The following is a 19,262-nucleotide window of genomic DNA, read 5'->3' on the forward strand; positions in this document are numbered from 1 at the left end:
AGAATTCCTTTAAACTAGAACCTTGAACAACTACAACAAATTTCACCCCTGTCTTTTTCAAAATAGACTTAAAAAAAACTTTTTTTTTTGTCTTTTCCAGTTTTGACGTCTTCTCTAACTATATATTCACTTCCTATAGAATTGACAAATTTGAAATACATCTTTCCAATCAACTCTTGTTAAAATTCTTAGAACTTTTAAATGGTGTACACATCTATAAAATGTTACAACTAGCAATTGTGGGGAAAGACATCTAGCATCTTCTTCAACTTCTTTCTGAACTTTATTCTTCAATGCAATGTTGTATTGCCCTACAAACTACTTTAAAGTAGCTTTTGAATTAACATAACCATAAAAAAAATGCATTCATACTCTCACTGTGTTAAGTGGTTGACATTCATGTCCAAAAATTGTTATTTAGATAACATGGTATGCAATTATGTCTCTTATTGTATAAACCTTGTAACCACTCATTACCCTACAAATCATATTCTACAATCATGTGTTGCCAAGTTTCATTGAATTTTGCAGGGTTCTGTGAATCATAAACAACACAATTCAACACATTGTTGATGTCATAATTTGTTTTGTAGCCCCCTAACTTCTTTGAAATCTTGTTTAATATATGCCATGAACACTATCGATGTTGAGTATTAGGGAAAACATTCTCAATTGCAACTTTTATTAACTTGTCTTGGTTTGTAATGATTCCAATGGGAGTAGAGTTAGACATGCATGATAGCCACGTTTGAAACAATCACGTGAATGTCTCAATGTCCTCATGTAAAATCAATCCATACGCAAACAAAATAGACTGACCATGATGATTAACACCTACAAATGATGCGAATGACATATCATACTTATTTGTAAGATATGTAGTGTTAAATGTAACAACGTCTCTAAACTTTTTGTAAGCTTCCCTATTCGTTGACTCAGCCCAAAATACATTTTTTTAATCATCGCTCATCATCCACTTGCATACTAAAGGAAAACCTATTATCTTCTCCTCGCAATTTCATAAAATAGTTTTTAGAGTAGCAGCATCTCCGTTTTCAAGCTGTAATTGTCTTTCTTTCTAAACATGATTTCTACAATCTCTTTTTATGAATGTCACATTTTCATGGCCACCAACCTCTATAACAAGTGATTGATAATTTTTGGACAATTTGATTTCGGTTTGATCATTTACATCAAGTTTTTTTTCTTTTTTTTTACATATGTACTGAGGCTGCAGTTGCACCAAAACAACCTAGACTTGGATGGAGTCAACAATGCATGGTTGTGTTCAAGATTTAAATTTCGAATCATCCACTTTACATCTTCCCCTAAACTACCTCCTAATTTAGCATTGCAGCCTGTTTTTGCATTAGGTTGGGCTTTAAGATATTAGTTGATTTGCTTCTTGTCTCACCACTTCGCCCACAAGCAAAAAATCACATTTTTTAGTATCCCATCATTGTCCTTTCTACTAGTTCTCCGCATAACTGCAAACTTTTTTTTTTTATCATACTCTTTGTAGTAAATGAACATTTTAGTATTGCTATCAAATGACATCTTAATCCTTGGCTCATCATCCTCCTCAATTTTCTCCAACTCTTCAACTTTGGTGGTTTGTTTTTTCCATATTCTTTATTTCTACAAAATGAAAATAATTCATATTAACAAATCAAAAACAACAAAGTAAAAAAAAAAAAAGCTTAGCTCGCAATCATTTAATAATTAAAGACATGACATAATAACATTTAATATTTAAAAAGCTTAAAAGATATGAAAGCTAAGAATGCAATAAACGAGAATTGAAATCAGACTAGCTCAAACAAGGTAAAAAAAAATTTAAAAATGTTGGTCATATATGCAAATAACCAGCAAGCACAAGAAAAGTACGTGGTGTAGAAACATCAACAATTAATATATTGAAATTAACCTGACTAACTTGACTGTTTTTCTATGAATTAAAGTTATCTATAGGAAGCCCACTTGAAGAAAGGAAGCTACCAAAAGCTTCCCGCTTCTATGTATGAAATGCTTGGTAAATTTGATTTATTTGAACTTACATTATCAATGTTGTGTTGTTAAATTAAAAAAAAAAAAGAAATGCAATGTAAATGCAATCTTCAAGTCAAAACACAACAAGCTTATAGACATATTTTTCATAGTATATGAAAATAATTTATATTATATTCATATTCTATGCAAGCTTCCCCTATTTAACACAATGGCAGTTGAATCTTCACAAATTCATCATCTTAGACAACCAAATTTGGAATTAATTAAGCAAATTACCTCTAGAAATCGATTATGGCAGTCGACGACAAGTGAAGCCGAGAGAGTCAAGCTGCAAGTCAAATTTTTGAGACAGTAGAGAGAGTGAGGTGTAATGAGGGATGTAATTGACTGGGGAGAGAGAGGAAGCCAACGATGAGAATGGTGAAGAAGAATGGAGCTTGGAGATCAGTGCATTGGTGAGAATTGTGTCGTGAGGGACAGAGCGAGAGAGCGTGTGCATTCTTACTCGATGCGTGTGTGTTGCAATTGCCAATCTACAGTGAGAATTTATACTTACCTTGAAACACACCTTTTAGTGCTATATGCTGTGCTAAACGTTGTGTGCATATCACTATTGATCCTTTAATGGCTTTGGCAGCCCTAGAACTTCTCGTTTGAGAGGATTGCATAAAAAAGTATTGTTCCCACCATCCCAACAATCTTGAAATAATAATAAACCATAAGCAACGAATCAATAGTAATACAGTAATCATCAATTATGTCACAAAAGTTCACATAGGTAGAAATTGAGGTTCATCGGCATCAGTAGCAGCCAGCAGTCGTGTGGACATATGCATGTAAGCAAAACGAAGGCTGTCATCTGTTATGTCACGCCTGCTCTTGGAGATTGACTGGAAATGGAAAAGCGATTTTGTAGGCAATCCTATAAGGATTTCATACACAATATCTACAGGAGCCTGAACTTTAAAAGAGTCCGTTGATTCTCTTAGTAAAACATCTATTAGCAGCCATCGATTGCTCTTAATGTTCTCTATATCTTTAGGTGTTTTATCTTGTTTTTAATTCATACAATTGTGGATGTATATATATTGAATCATGAAAGTTGAAGGTATGTTAAATCCTATCAAAATTCATCAAATTTATTAAAAATTAGACATGTTATCTTTATTTATCATTTAATCTAGTTTTTTTAAAATTAAGGACTATATTTTTTAGTTTAAATTTAAATAACTATTAACTCATCAAAGAGTGTTGTGTGACGTTAAACATCTTGAAATTAAGCTCCCAAATTTCATCTTGATATGGATCATCTATGTGGTGGCTAAGTCCCTCAAGTGTAGAGTTAGCAAATTGCAGGCTTGGGTCGGGCTTTTTCAAGCCAGGCCTAAGCTGATGTTATTGTCACTAGGCCCAAGCCTTCCGAAAGTCTATCCAAATTTATATGGGTAGGGCTTGGGCTGGACTTGGGCAGACTTGGGCTATGATTGGACTTTTAATTAATTTTGTAACAAAACTAAAAAAAAAGACATTAAAAACTAAATGCATACCAGTAAAATAATCATAATCACAATTACATCAGCAAGGAATATAACACCCACTAAGCCGTTTGATGCTGAGCAAAATTGTCTTCTTTCTTTTGAAATGATGCCGTATATAGAACATCATCATCTTCACGTTCTATTCCATTATCAGAGAATAAACCCTTCTCCAAGCTATCAATTTCTACAACCTCAACCCTAGATCCTATTTGAAAAAAACAAATAAATAAATGATCATAATCACAATTAATCCAACTCGGATTTCACCAAATTACAAGATCAAATAAAAAAGCTTAAAAAACCGACAATAACTTGTGAGAAGTGCATTTTACCTGTTAATGAATTAAAAGTGTTTAACTGGTAGATTCTACAAATTCAACAACATTTAAGCTGCAGGTTTTTGTTGCATATTACATATGAAAGATTAAAAACAGAATAATTGTCCACTTTATTAGGTTCTGTTGGCGCTGGGTTTGTTGTTGTTGCGTCAGGCGGGTTCGAGTGGCTACGGTTGCATTGCGCTATTGGTGTTGGGTTCGCATGGCTGCCTCGTGTGTTGGGTGGTGATAGCTACAATTGTTGGGTGGGTGTGAGGATGAAGGTGCAGCTTTTGGCTATTGCCTCACTTGGTTTTGGGTGGGCGGGTGTGACTCATGGTATTGTGTGAGGCATTAGGGAATATAGGGTTTAGCTGTGTGACTTTAGCATTTTGAATTTTTATTTTTATTTTTAGATTTCTTTTTTATTTTTGAAATTTTTTTTATATACTTTTTCTGTAAGGCCCTTAACCAAGCTCAATATATATGGGTTTTGTATTTTTTGAGCTCTTATCGTAGAGATGGCAATAGATTGGATCTGACCCAAGATCTACGTGATCCAAATCTAATCTGATCGGATTTGGGTCGATTTAAAATGAATTTGGATCAGATTTGGATATCGATGTGCGAATTTAAGAAGGATCTAGAGCAAGTCTGGATCTATCTTAATATCTAAATCCATATCCATATCCACCCATCTTTTAATTTTATCTTATTTTAAAAGTTTCTTAACAATTGTGGAATTATAATGATAAATAAATCTTATTCATAGCATATTAGTGGTATTTACTATGCATTTAAACTCTTAAAACTTGAAGTTTAGTTTTGTAAATTTAAAGTTCAGCAGCCCAAAAGCATGTACATGCAATATTCAAATTGCAAGTTAAGTAATACAATTTGGTAATTTATTTTACTATATTGACCAAATAATTTTTAAGGAATATAGTTATTCATATATTTAGTCAAATATGGTTATAATAAAAATAATAAAGCACTGAATATAAATCATATTTAATTTATACGTCATTATCTAATGTTGTAGGAATGAGGGTGGGTGTGTCGTGAATATTAGAATGATGAAGGAGATAATAGAATATTAGATTGATCTTACTCCTCTAATTACTTTTTAAGGATATTTTATTATCTTTCTTATTTGTTGTTTTGGTGTAAAAGTATAAACTACAATATTTATTATCTTTTTGAGAAAAATTATATAATTTTTTTGTTATCAATACATTTTAGCCTTCAATTTTCATTCTAAAAAATTATTTACTTTTTATTGCCGAGTTTTAGAATTCATGACGGATTTAGAGCAGATTTGGATTTTTATTTTTTTTCGGATTTGGAGCAGATATAGATATTTATTTCATTTTTGGATCTAAATATGGAGTGAAAATTATAGATTTATGATGGATCTGGAGCAGATACGGATCTTGATTTTTATTATGGATCTGGATCTGGAGCAGAGTAGATCCAACCCATATTTGCCCCATTGCCATAACTATCTTATCTATGTCTTTATCTGGCGGGCTGAGGTTAAAGCCTATAGGCCTGGTTCGCACTAACTTGGTCCATATTGGTGCAAGCTTGGGCCGGTCCAAGATTTTTTGCCAACACTACTCAAGTGCAATGATTTTTTAAGAATAATAGACTTTTTACTTATTTATCAAATATGTCCATAAAATCACTCTCAATTTTAAAAAAATTGACATGCTATTTATAGTTATTCTTTCCAAACCTTTAATTTTAAAAGAGTACATTTTTACCTTTTTCTTTTAGATGTAGAAGGGTTGGCAAAGGAGTAAAGCCCAAATCAATATTTAATTCCCTACCTTCTTAGGATGCAAGTGAAATAAAGTTATTTGAAAATTACTCTTTAATATGAGTTAAATATTTATTTTATTACAAATATGTATATTGTTTATTGTGAGGTTCTTGATGTCTTATTACTTGATGTGTGTGTGTACACTGTAATTCACATTAACCTCTGCCATTCAATAAATTTAAAATTTAGCTGATTTAATCAAAATATTTTGGGACATTTATTATTGTTCTTTATTATCATTATGGGTTTCAAATATAGCCACTGCCATCTTGCCCGATAGAAGAAAGATAATAATGGCAATAGATTTTAGAGGGAACATCTGTTACCTATATATTAGTTGTAGTCGATTGAAATCTGTCTTTAATCTCCTAGAAACTTAATTTACAAAAAATTTAGGAGATTAGGAAATGAAAGAATTTGACTCGCCAACTGTCATTACACTACTACAAAATAAGGTTTTTGTGACAGAATTTTGTTATTAGAAGTTTGGAATTGACAAAGTCTTGTGACAGATATATGTGGATTAGATTTTTTGACAGATAGAACCAGGCACAAGCTTGAGGTTTGAAAATTTTGATTATTTCAACAAACATTAGTGACAAAACTCTATCACGGAATGATAATCGAAGTGCTTCCTGACATAATTTTTGTCATGGAATTAAATCTTCATGCATCGACATGAATAAACAATGTATTTATTTATTTATTTATGTTTTATTCCACATCAGCACTAAATAAGAACATCAATTTTTGAATTTTTAGTAAGACTTGACAAAATTCTGTCAAATAAATTAACTATATAGAACTTATTTTGCCACGTATGCAAATAAAAAATTAATATTCTATTATAATTTTTTTTGTGATATATAATGGCGCCTAAATTTTAGGCGCGTATTTCTTTAGTTTTTTTTCACAAATTATTATTAAAATATTCTCCTAAATTAAAACGGTGTAGTTTTATATAGAGTAAACTACTTTGTTTTATTAAATAACAAGGGAAAGGCTGTAACTATTTTGACTTAGAAAATTTTTTCTCCTCTCATTCTCTATACTCGACAACCTTCACTCTCAGTAAAAAAAAAAAAAAAGAATATACTTCATGCTCCAATTCGGAAATCTAGTATTTGCAGAAACAAAATCAATTCTCTGCACTTAAAGACAGAATTTGGGATTGGTTTCGAAAGCTTCTATTTTGGTTAAAGAAAATTCATGGTTTGAAGGATGATTGGCGTGACCTACTGAAGCTTTTGAAGTTTATCCTACAATTTTAGGTAAAAGCAGAATCACTTTGTAGTTCTCTCTCTATCTCTCTCGCTTTTTTTTTTTTTAACGTTTGTGCTGATTATGCCTAAATTTAGTGGTGCCAATGATTTTGGGACCTAGGGTTTTCAAAGCTTTTTGTCTCTTTATGCAAAATTGTTTGGCTTCGTTGCTAAGGGAAACATTTGTGGGGAACACATTGAATTAAAAATGAGAGTGTGGTCCCTTTTTGATTCTTGGGTATTTGAAAATTTGCACGTTTTAAGGTTTTTCATAGACAAAAGACTACGGATTTGTGCTTTTGTATTTATAAACTGTGGTAAAATTTCAGTAGTTTTGTACAATGATAGTGGTCCCTTGAAGCTCCACTTATATTGAATTGGGTTTTTTATTTCAGAATACAAGTGTTAGTTTTCTTTTTTGGCTTATTTCATAATTGATGTGGTTCCAATCTTTGTGTTTGACTTTTTGTTGGCTAATGAAATTGTGATCCCTTCACTACAAGAAATTTGATTTTTTAAGACGGTATTTTTTTCAACGCTTTGAAATTTGGTCACGAAATGATATTTACTGTGATAAATTTATGAAATCATATCTAATAATTTTGTCCTGACTTGTATTATATTTTGTGACCAATAATTTTATTTTGGAACACAATATTTGGTATCCGATTCAACCTTTTTGTGACAAATATTTTTTTAGTCACTGAAAAACATATTATTTTAGTACAAAAATTTCCCTCCAAATTCGAAACATTTTGGGACAATATTTCATTATTTATGACAAAAAAAATGGTTGCAAAATATTAGTATAGGCGATGACACTATTTCGTAACTAAAAGTTAAGTACAAATTTAACCAAACTATTCGTGACATATATATTAGTCTCTAAAGCTATTTTTACTTCTTATCATTATAAGACGCCATTTTTTGGTTTTGGATGAGTAATTACAGTGACAAAAGTAAAAGTAGTAGCTAAAGGTTTTGTCTTGAATAACATTGTATTTTTGTGACCAAGTTATTTCTTTTCTTGGACGCACTACTTGGTATCTGATTCAACGTTCTTGTGACAAATATTATTGTAGTCGGAAAAAATAAATTTATTTTTTTTGCACAAAAATCTCATTAAAAAATTGAACATTTTAAGACAATATTTTATCCTTCATGACAAAATAAATGGTCACGAAATATAATTATGGGTGACAAAAGTATTTTGTAACTAAAAAACAGGTGTAAATTTAGGCAAACCATCAATGACACATAATATTAGTCTCTAAAGCTATTATGATTTCTTATAATTTTAAGAATTTATTTTTTTAGTCGTAAATGTAGTCATTATACTCACAAAACTAAAAATAGTAACTAAAAGTTTTGTCTTAAAAAACGTTGTATTGTTATGACCGAGTAATTAATTTATTTTCTGATGTAGTTTACACATAATTACTTATAATAAAATGTAATTAAAAGGTTAGACAAAATTAATTTTTATGTATGTATAAACAATTAATTGGTCTCACCAAATAATAATAATCGGTATTAAACAAAGGTAAGAAATAATAACTTGTCTTCCTTAATCCCTAGTACTATCATAGCAAGACAAAACACGCACATACTACTGTTACTTAGGATAATTTTCAGTTTTCCCCCTGAGATTTGTCTTATCGCCAATATGATGAAAGTATCACAATATCTCCACTTTCCTCCCTTATTATTTCATGTATTGTTAATGGATGAGGGTAAATTGGCAATAGCCCATTTATATTCCAAAAACTTTAAATCCAGTAGATTTAGTGGTGTTTCTTTTCCTTTATCGAAGCTACCCATCACAAAAAGCAAGTGTTCTTCATCTAACCAAAACACACACATACTCCATCTCTAAATGCTTTGAAGATAAAGAAATCAACTGCAATCCTGCAACTTTAGCTTGGAGAATCCGATAATAAAAGAACATGTGATGAATCATGGGTGATGGCGTCGAGTGAGTGTCGCTTGCTGTCGGCGTTAGAGGCGACTGTCACGCAATTGCGTACAAGGTTAGTCTTTGAAAAAACTCTTTGCATGTTAGAAATCGGTGATTGGGCATTATTTTGTTATTGAAAAATGAAAATGGGTTTATTAGTTTGTCAAAGGATCTGCTCTGTTGCTGGTGTTGGTTGTGGATTAAAATGAAAATAGGTTTGTTGAATATGTTGGAAAAGTTGCTTCGCGGCTGGTGTTTTTTTAATTAATTAGAATGCGAATGGGTTTGTTGATATATTGAATTAGAATTTAAATGGTTTTTTTTTTAAGAATGTGAATGAGTTTTTTTATTATTATTATTATGCCAGTGTCCTTCCTGTGCATTAATTAGCTTAATAGTTTATTGACTCATATTCGATGCTTATTCTCCATTTTTCTAGCAGTCTATCTTTATGAGCGTGTGGAGTGAACTTTTGTTTTATGTTTCATGACTTGGGATTAAAAGTGTATAACATTCAATATCTTTATATTAAAGAATTGATATATGTTAATGTAGTGCAACCTGGTTTTTATTAGCTTCTTAATTTGTGAGGATGCTTGATAACCATTTTTTACTATGATTGCCAACATATGAGCTGATATATGTTGAAGTAACTTCGGCTTCATAAGCTTCATAGTAGAGTGTAGAATTGGGTACAAATTTGGCCACTCATGGGGTTTTTTTGCTATGAGATGGTTCAATAAATTTTGATTTTGTTGTTTATTAGATGTAGTGAGATGGGTCCTCTGGTCTCTTATAATTTCATCTCTCTCAAATGCATTAGCTGTTCAGTATTTGTTTAATCGCAAGATATGGAATTATGAGGAAGCTACCCTTCTCAACAGTTTTGTTAATCACGACTTTCCTAACAAAGGAATATCCAAACTCTGTCTTGTGAATGAACTTGATGCTAGTCTCCTGCTTGTTGCTTCATGTAATATTATTTTTCACTCTTTGCATTTGTTGTCAATTGGAATGTTAAATGCCCTATTATTTTGTCTTATTTTCTTATTTGATGTAGGCAATGGAAATATTCGAACTTGAAACTATTACAATCGAAAGGACAAACAGAAGCTTGTCACTGCATTTTCTTCAATCTAAGGTTGAAAACTTGGTGTACAATGTTCAAATGCCGTTGTGGATTGGCAGCAGTAGTTTGGATATCTGGTACATTATGATATATGTAGTTTGTAGGATTTAGTTTAGATGCTAAAGGCAAATTATAAAACATGGATGCCAAATCATTGTCATATATGGACTGTCATTACATTTAGCTGAAGCATACTATCTATATCTGAAATTCTGAGTCATTGGCACTTTTATCTTAACAAGGAAAATTGACAGTGAAGTAATTACATATATGTGCTATTTGTTTTAATAAATAATATAATAAGTATAAACTTGTTATTTTCTTCATCAGAGTAATGAAAAAATTCTTAGATATGATTATTTACGTCTTTAAATTATTAGTATTTCATCCACTGAGAGAGGGGGAAAAACAGAAAAGATGAAGCCCAGTGAAATGTTAAGAAATTTTGTGGGCTCAGAGGAGATCCATATATTAAAGCATGATTTATCTTTTGGATAGGTTAAGAAAGTTTTTGAGTTTCTAAAAAATGGCTTCCATGAGATCGGTAGTTCTTTGGATTTATCTTTTAAAGATGATTTGGTTGTTGATGAGAAGATTTCATTCCTAGTTTATCTTGCTAGTATTCTAAAAGAGTGTTCTGTTTTCCCATATGAGCCACTGCAGCAGTTGTATTGAGACTTTATCATGACTGGAAACACAATGCTCAATGCCACGAATCTCAAAATGCTACTAAAAGAGGTAAAATTCTTATTGGAATAAGTTGAACATTTGTTTACAGTCTGCAGAGTTGGTTCTATTGTTGTTGAAAGATCTTATCCGAATCAGCTTTTAATTAGTTTACAAGAAGAAATCTCAAAGTTGTATTCATTTAGATGTAAAACAGTTAGCATGCTCATTATGGTCTTATACAAAGTTGTATTCATTTAACACTATATATGTTAAAATTCTTGGAACAATTCATTGAGAACTGAAAACCTTATCATTTAATCATGTGATTTATTGGCTTGCATTTGGCTATATGATATGGTTGGAATGGTGGTTCTTGTTGTGTGAAATTGATGAAACCTACCTTGGTGCAAAGAATTGACTGTAGAAGTTTTGCAAATTTTTTAGAACATACTGTAGAAGTTGGCCCATGGATGTATCCAGAGGCTTATGCTCAATATGTTAGCTCGGATAGTTCTTTGTTGTTATGCTTTTGAGTGATATATCGCTTAACTGAAAAAGAAAAGAAAGAAGAAGTTTATTGAAGACTAAATGTCTGATTTATGTCTCTCTTGCAGGAATGCTGCTCTAAATGTAGAAACCTGGGTTAGTGCATTTGGAAATAATGGTTTGCAGCATGATTGGCTCATTTGTATTGCTAAGATAGGCCAGACATTAACAAGAGCAACCAGGTAGGGAATTTTTGGTACAGTTTTATTACTATTCTTTTGCGGTTGTTATGGAAGATGTGCTATATTTCAATGATTCTGGTAATAGTTTTATTTTGTTTTAGTAAAAGGATTTCCTTATGGTAACTTCCAAATTATAAATGAACAAAATATATATATATATATAAGTAGACTCTTTTGGCAGCCTACTTATGTTTTGGAAGACATAAAAATAAATTATTATTTTACAGATTGTAACGTTTATTTTTTTAGTTAAATTTAATGAGTTAAAAGAATTAATTTTGGCGGCATTAGATAGATGTACCGCCACATCAGTTTATTAATTTGTTTAGCAACACACATCTATTATGACAGGCTTTCATAAATTGCCACATGTATTAGTTTAACTCACCCAGGTAACTCTTCTTTTATCACTTCTTTAAACCCTACTTTATAAGGTTTTCATTACAAATTATTTCCACACCCCGCCACTTTCCCCTGTGTTTCACGGTTTTCAAAGAAATAAAGCAACTGGTTTTTTTCCTAAGATTTCTATTAGGTTATTTTATTATTAGTTTATTTTATTTGTACTGCAATTGTGTGCCTGCATTTCTTTTTTTCTCCCCTGAAGTAGCAAGTACACTTACCGACATACACATTTTTTATTGCATTTTTTGTTTAGGGATTTTCATCCATCAGCTTTTTCTCCATTTTCTCATCCATCAAGTTTTCATAGGGATTCTCCATTCTCTACTCACAAGGTTTGGTTTTTTTTTGTTTTATATTATTTTAATATAATATTTTGCATTCATTATTATAGTGATATAATATTTTAATGATTAATTGTTTAATGAGCCATGTGATTGAAAAAGCAAGTACACTTACTGACATATATCATATTGCAATTTTTGTGTTGGAATTTTCATCCAGCAGCTTTTGCTCCTTTCTCTCATCCATCAAGTTTTCCAACCGTCCTCCATTCACCAAGGTTTGGTTAATTTTTTGTTTTATATTAAATTCTGCTTTCATTATTATGCTGATTTAATATTTTAATAATTAATAGTTTCATGAGCAATGTATTGTTGACTTTTTACTATTTATAATAATTAATAGGTTAAATATATGTTTACCGTTGATTTTTTTCAATCTGAAAAATGACCACGAAATATATTATTAGAACCTAGACTTGGTATAACATACTGTAGAAAAGCAATAAAATATAATTATGAAGGACCAAATGATAGACATGAAGGAAAACTCCAATACCGAGGAAAATGTTGAGCCATTAATTGATAATCAAAATTTTGAAATTGTTTTGGGGAAGAAATCTAATTTTGTGAAGAAAATGATAAGTCCTTCAAAGTTAACATCCAATGTAGCATTGTCCCAACAAAATCAGGAGATGGCAAAGACGATTGAGGAGCAAGATAACAGACTACAGGTAGTTGAAGATTTCATAAAATTCATGAAAGAGCAACCATCATTTTCACTTACACCTTCAATTGATCCTACATTATTTGATTCTCAATCCCAATAAGACCTTTGCAAATACATCTACTATGAAATTTTACTTTTAGGTCATTGATAGTGATTTGTGACTTTTATATTTACATTTATTTGCCAAGAACCAAATTTGTTTGGATTTCAATGTCAAGCTTTGTGTTTGAATCCTTTGGATTATGAATAAATATTTCGAAGTCTTTCTTATGTTATTCTCATTGTTGTTGGTTTGATTGTTAATCATTACACCTATTTTTAATAATCACACTAGCTTGTCTAGTAAATTACATTGTCCTTAAAAATAATTTGAGACAATATTGCTTGTTATTTGAAACGAAGATAATTGTCATGGAATAATCTCTTTTGTATCCAAATTTTTTCGTCATTAAATATCAATTTATGTGACTACAATATGTTGTCGTGAATGCTTTCTTTTAATGACAATTTAGAGTAGTCACTTTAACTCTTCGGATACGATATAAATAGTTGTCAAATAGTAAAATATATTGTGATTAAAAACAATGTGAGACTATATTATTTATCATTTGAAACGAAATTAATCGTCATGAAATAATATTTTTTGAATCAAAATTTTTTGGTCAAAAAATATCAATTTATGTGACTAAAATGTGCCGTCATGAATGTTTTCTTTTAAATGACAATTTAAAATAGTCACTTTAACTTTTAGGATACAATATAAATAGTCGTTAAATAGTAAAATGTATTGTGGTTAAAAATAATGTGAGACTATATTGCTCGTCATTTGAAATGAAATTAGATGTCACAGAATAATATTTTCTGAATCAAAATTTTTGTCATTATATATCAATTTATATGACTAAAATATGTCGTCGTGAATGCTTTCTTTTAATGACGATTGAAAGTAGTCATTTAAAATTTTTTGATACCATATAAATGGTCATAAAATAATAAAGTACATTGTAATTAAAAATAATGTTAGACTATATTCATATATTTTGCAATGAAAGAATACGTCACAACATGTTAATTTTTTTGACTAAATATTATAGTTGCGAATGCTTACATTTTATGACAATAGATAATAGTCACTTAAAATGTTTTGATACAATTTAACTAGTCATATAATAGTAAAATAAACTGTCATTAAAATAAAGTTGACACTAAATTAATTACTAATTGTATTAGCAAAAATTGTCACAAATGAAAACTACTTGGGACGATTATGAAATGTCGCGATATGTAAACTTTAACAACAAAAAAATAGCGTTGCTAATTGTATCGTCAAACCTCTAAAATGACGATTTTAGTAATTGTTGCGACTATGTTTACAAACTCTTAAGACAAATATTATAGTCATTATAAACCACATATTATGACCGATATGAAGTGTCGTTGATTGCATTTTTTAATCTCTAATTTGACCATTTTAGACACTATTCGTGACAATTTTAACTTAATTTTAAGACAATCATGTTTGTCATAGAATCATGTTCTTAAAGTGACGAAAATAATTTTGGTCGCTAGAACCTTTTAAGACGGTCCTTCTACGACTAACGTGTGACAATTTATTTTTTGTAATAAAAAGTATAAAGTGACTAATTTATTATTTTTAGTGACTAATATTCTTTGTAATAAAATGTTATTTTTCTTGTAGTGCTTTTTCTTTCACAACCATAAGAAAGTAGACTTAGAAAAAAAATATTATTTGATATTCTAATTTATGTGTATTGCAATTAGAAGAAAAAAGAGAATTCAATAGATGCATAAATTAAAAGGAATGATGATTCAATACAGATGATAGTAGTTGTAGTAGAATAAATAAAATGAGAGGAATTATTTTCTAAAGTTTGTTTGCTACATTTTAAGGAATTTTTTTTTTATTTATCTTGGCACATATAGCTTTTTGTATTTTCTAAAATTCCCTTGCAATGACAATTAATTTTAAGCTCTCTGGAGTTAAATATTTGTTTTGTTTCATATTATGATATTTTGTTCTTGGCTTCAGGCTTGTCTTGGTTACTGCTGCTTTGTAGAGTTGTGGAGTTTTACAGTGCTTCTAGTTTTCAAAAAGGTAATTTCTTCATTATAAGTTATTTTGTGTGAATTTAGTTGATTTGATTTAGAAAATTTTCTCTTGCATTGAGTTATTTCCTTTTATTTGGATTATTAAACGTTGATTTTTAATAATATTATTTGTTTATGTGTTAATTATAGTTTTGCCTTTGTGTTTGGAATATAGCATGTGCTACATGACCCCTTTACTAATATAACAATGATGAATAATTTATTTATGTGCTTTTAGTGCAAAGTATGTTAATTATAGTTTTGTCTTTGTGTTTGGAATATAGTATGTGCTAGATGACACCTTTACTAATACAACAATGATGAATAATTTATTTATGTGCTATTAGAACAAAGTAGAGCTTTTGCAGATGGTTTCAAGTAATAATTCATACTTTGTAGTCGATAGTTCATATGTTTTGGATTTATTAGAAAATCAAGTAACTGTTAAAGATGTACAACTAATTAACATCCTTATTCTTAACACTTTGCATGACAAATTATAGCCACCTTCTTCATTCCTTAAAAAAAGTTAGAAAAATAAAATGTACACAAGTACAGAGCAAAAGTTTTTTGTACTGAAATTAATAGTAAAAGTAGTAAAAGATAAGGAAAACAGTGTCATAAAAATTGTTCATATAAAAAATATGTTCAAAATCAAAAGAGAATATAGTAAAAATTGGTCCAAAGTATCAAAATATTAAAGTGACAGAGCTAATTCATAAAAGAATATGTTTTATTGGTAAAAGCTACAAGCACCTATTATATAAACTATGTTCTTAAACAATTATTTCTTATATTCAAATATCCAAATTGTTGTTTCATGATTTATTCGGAAAAATAATGATTAATGACTAATATAGGAATAGTAAGGAGGTACTACTTAATAATACTATTATCTTATGTGAAATTAACAGTCAACTAAAACATATTTCTGCACATTTGAATGTAAGTGGCAAGGATTATGAAGGTGCGAGTTCTAATATGAAGATTAGTAGTAAGAAGGTTGGCCAGCAATTAGATATAGATGTTGTCTCCTCAGATAATGATGATGTAAGTATATGATATGTTACTCCTTCACTTATTCTATTTTATGCCTGATGTTTTGAGTGATTTTAGATGTAAGTTGAACCAATTTTGAATTTCTTCATGGTTTATTATATAGATAATTTGTTTTATGCTGATCATTTTTTAATTTTATGAGATAGGAAGATGATTTGAATGAAAAACAGCTTTAAAAAAGAGCTTACAATGTCATTGAAAATGAGGAAAGCAAAAAAAGAGCGATCCATGTGGAAGAAGAAAGTGACAGTCATAAAGCCATGCCGCCTGTTGGCATTGAAGAAGCCTCCCCAGATCATAAAATCTTATGCCATGTAATTAGAATACGTTAGATAATTTAAATGAGCTAGCCATTTTTCTTTTAATTTATTAATGAAAATTAACATAAATTTACATTTCTTGACTTTGGGTGATGAAACAATTATGCGGATGAAGATTAGTGAAGATATTGAACACATTCTTTCTCAAGCAGAAGAACATTCTAGAATTCTGAAAATGAAAATATGCGAAGAAATTGAACGGTTTCTCACCATGGCACAAGAGCTTCTTAGGTTTCAAGGAAAGAAAATATATTTTGAGGATTTGATTTATAGACAATGTGATATCAACACATACATAACGATAGAGGATTGTAGTGTGTTGGCATGCTTCGAGGAGTTGACAGTGAATTGTCTCATGATATGGACAATGTAAAGAAGATTGAGATTTCTTGCAAGCTTATGTTTTAATTATTAATTATTGTATAACTTATTAAATTTTCGTTTGCACAGGAAGTTATATGAGGAACTAAAGAGGATTGAGATGACGATGAAGTATAAATTCATAAATTCAGCTGCTGTCTCACTTTCTGGTCGAGCAAATACCAATAAATCTCGAATTGATAGAATGGAAATCATTGTATCCCAATTGGAAGGAATTCAATCTGGACAATTATGCTTCATGCCTTATAATCCTAAGTAAGTACTTGAGCCTTATTATTTTATTTAATCGCATTACTTTTTTAAGAAAATCCTTTACTAAAATTAAAGTTTGATTTGTTGTAGATTTCATTGGGTCCTTATTGTTATTGACATGGATTCTAATACAATATACTATTTGGATCCAATGCGACAACCAATGCATATGGATCTAAGGCTTCTTTTGAATAAGTAAGTGAAATTTTATATGTTTCCACATATGTTTATGACATTAAAGGTATGTTTTGACAATTTCTACTGTTGTGCAAATTTTAATGTACTCGCAAGCGCACGAATCTGTTGTAGTATAGATTAATGGTGACGAGTGTCGATCCCACGAGGAGGTGGATTTTAATTGTGTAGAATTAATTTTGTAAATGGGTGATTGGATTTATGGTGGAAATGATTTGGAATATGCTAAAACTTAAATTAAAATGGCGAGAATAAATTCTAAAATTGGTATTGAAATGGCGAGAATAAATTGACGAGAATTATATTGAAATGACGTACTTGGGTATCTGGATCCGTATCAACATGCATCATGGGCTAAATAATCCGTATTAATGCCAATTAAATCATGAGGGGGGAATCCACACCTCATGAACCACGCTCTAATCAATATGGTGCTAAGGGCTTATCGTGCCAAATAATAATAACCTTATACTAGAGAGCCGGTGTAACCAAGGCGGTATCTAGACAAGACTATTATTATTTGTCGACGAGAAGTCAAAACATCCACAAAAATTAGAGGGGAAGAGAAAATAAATTTACCAAATTAAGCCCATGACACATGTTGAGACTTCACCTTCAACCCAAGCTTGAAAGAAAATTAGCCACTCATAGTTGAACTAGGGGCAAAATGGGAATTTATTAAAATACGAAGAAAATACAAGATGGAGAGGGAATTACAGAAAATGGATCCCAAAAATGGATTCAGAGATATCAAATTAGGGGGGGAGGCCCCCTTTTTATAGATACATGGAGTAAATCATGGCCATCGGATTAAAAACAGTTTGGACGCTCAGGATTGCGCCACGTCATCAGTCAACAGTCCACGTTTGACCACGCGGATGAACAGTAACACGGTTTGACCCGACTTTGAACAGTAACGCGGTTTGACCCGGATGAACAGTAACGCGGTTTGGTTGAAAATAATCCTGTGTGATGCATGCACCGTACACGAGATTTTTCGTCCACTGATATGCTGCCACGTCACCATCAACAGTACATAAGAATTTTAGCCCAACAGGATCGTGACACCTCATCAGTCAATGCCACATCATCGGTCAATGCCACGTCATCGATCCGTCTATGTGAACAGTGTCGTGAACAGTAACGTATACAGTACCGTACACGTGAATAGTACCGTACATGTGAATAGTGCCATTTTTCCTTTTATGCTCCTCCTAAGGTTTTCGACCGTCCTGAGTTCAAAAGTGATGTCTGTTTTGCCGTCTGATCTCTCCTTTATTGTGAAATGACTATAATGCCCCTAAAATACATAAAATACTTAATTAAAATAAAACACATGTAATTAAATCACAAGAAGGTTAAATATATAAAAGTAAGGGTTGTTAGTAAGACTTAAAATGTAAAATGACGGTTTTCTCCTTTATAAATATGCATTTTCTAATACTCAACACACCCCCCAACCAGCTTATTGCTAGTCCCTAGCAAATAAAGCGAAAACAAAATTCAAATTCAAAATAATTTTTTTTTTGTTTTAATAGAAACACTCGTATTTATTCCATCAGATTAATGATAACACTCAAATAAAAGTATAAGCATTATCTCCAGTCTAAAGCAACATCACACCCACATCAACCATCCACATGAATTAGCCCAGTAGACTTTGTTTTAGCTACTCTCAAGAATGACATGTCAAACCCCAAAATCTCACTGGAAGTAGTGACACTCTCACAAATAAATTAATCCCAATAAAAATAGTCACTCCAATGAATGGTAATTGAGAGAGAAAATAATAAAGAAGTGATATCACATGCTCTCACCAAGATGAAATAAATATGCCCTCAGCTTAGAAATAATACGATCTCAAGTCAAATAAAATGTTAGTCAACCCACTTTATTTATCTTTTTTTTTTTTTTATGCATCACTACATCTTTTTAGCCCATATAACTAGCTTCTACTTCAAACTATAGTTCCCTAAAATCAAGAAGGACTTTTATTAGGATGAAACGTAGGCTAGGGACATGGCTAACAAAGAAGGAAAATAAGGAAAACAAAGTGTATGTTTGAGAAAAATGCAGAGAAATTTTTTTTTTTTTTTTT

At 30.7% G+C, this 19,262-nt stretch overlaps 1 long non-coding RNA gene across 7 annotated transcripts; it reads left to right on the top strand.

The window, feature by feature from the left end:
* The first annotated feature begins 6,723 nt into the window (after positions 1 to 6,723).
* Positions 6,724 to 17,375, top strand: LOC102630418 (uncharacterized). Of its 7 annotated transcripts, none has more exons than XR_008052016.1 (10): positions 6,724 to 6,961; positions 8,840 to 8,982; positions 9,970 to 10,115; positions 10,702 to 10,776; positions 11,322 to 11,435; positions 12,094 to 12,172; positions 12,345 to 12,399; positions 14,899 to 14,964; positions 15,908 to 16,972; positions 17,060 to 17,375. It is a non-coding gene; the product is annotated as an uncharacterized LOC102630418 (long non-coding RNA). The 7 variants fall into 7 exon arrangements; XR_008052014.1 differs by lacking the exon at positions 6,724 to 6,961 and having other exon boundaries at positions 8,444 to 8,982; positions 15,908 to 16,007; positions 16,787 to 16,972; XR_008052013.1 differs by lacking the exon at positions 6,724 to 6,961 and having other exon boundaries at positions 8,378 to 8,982; positions 12,342 to 12,399.
* Positions 17,376 to 19,262: the final 1,887 nt, after the last annotated feature.

This window comes from Citrus sinensis, chromosome 9 (assembly GCF_022201045.2).
Source record: "Citrus sinensis cultivar Valencia sweet orange chromosome 9, DVS_A1.0, whole genome shotgun sequence".
NCBI classification, from domain to species: domain Eukaryota; kingdom Viridiplantae; phylum Streptophyta; class Magnoliopsida; order Sapindales; family Rutaceae; genus Citrus; species Citrus sinensis.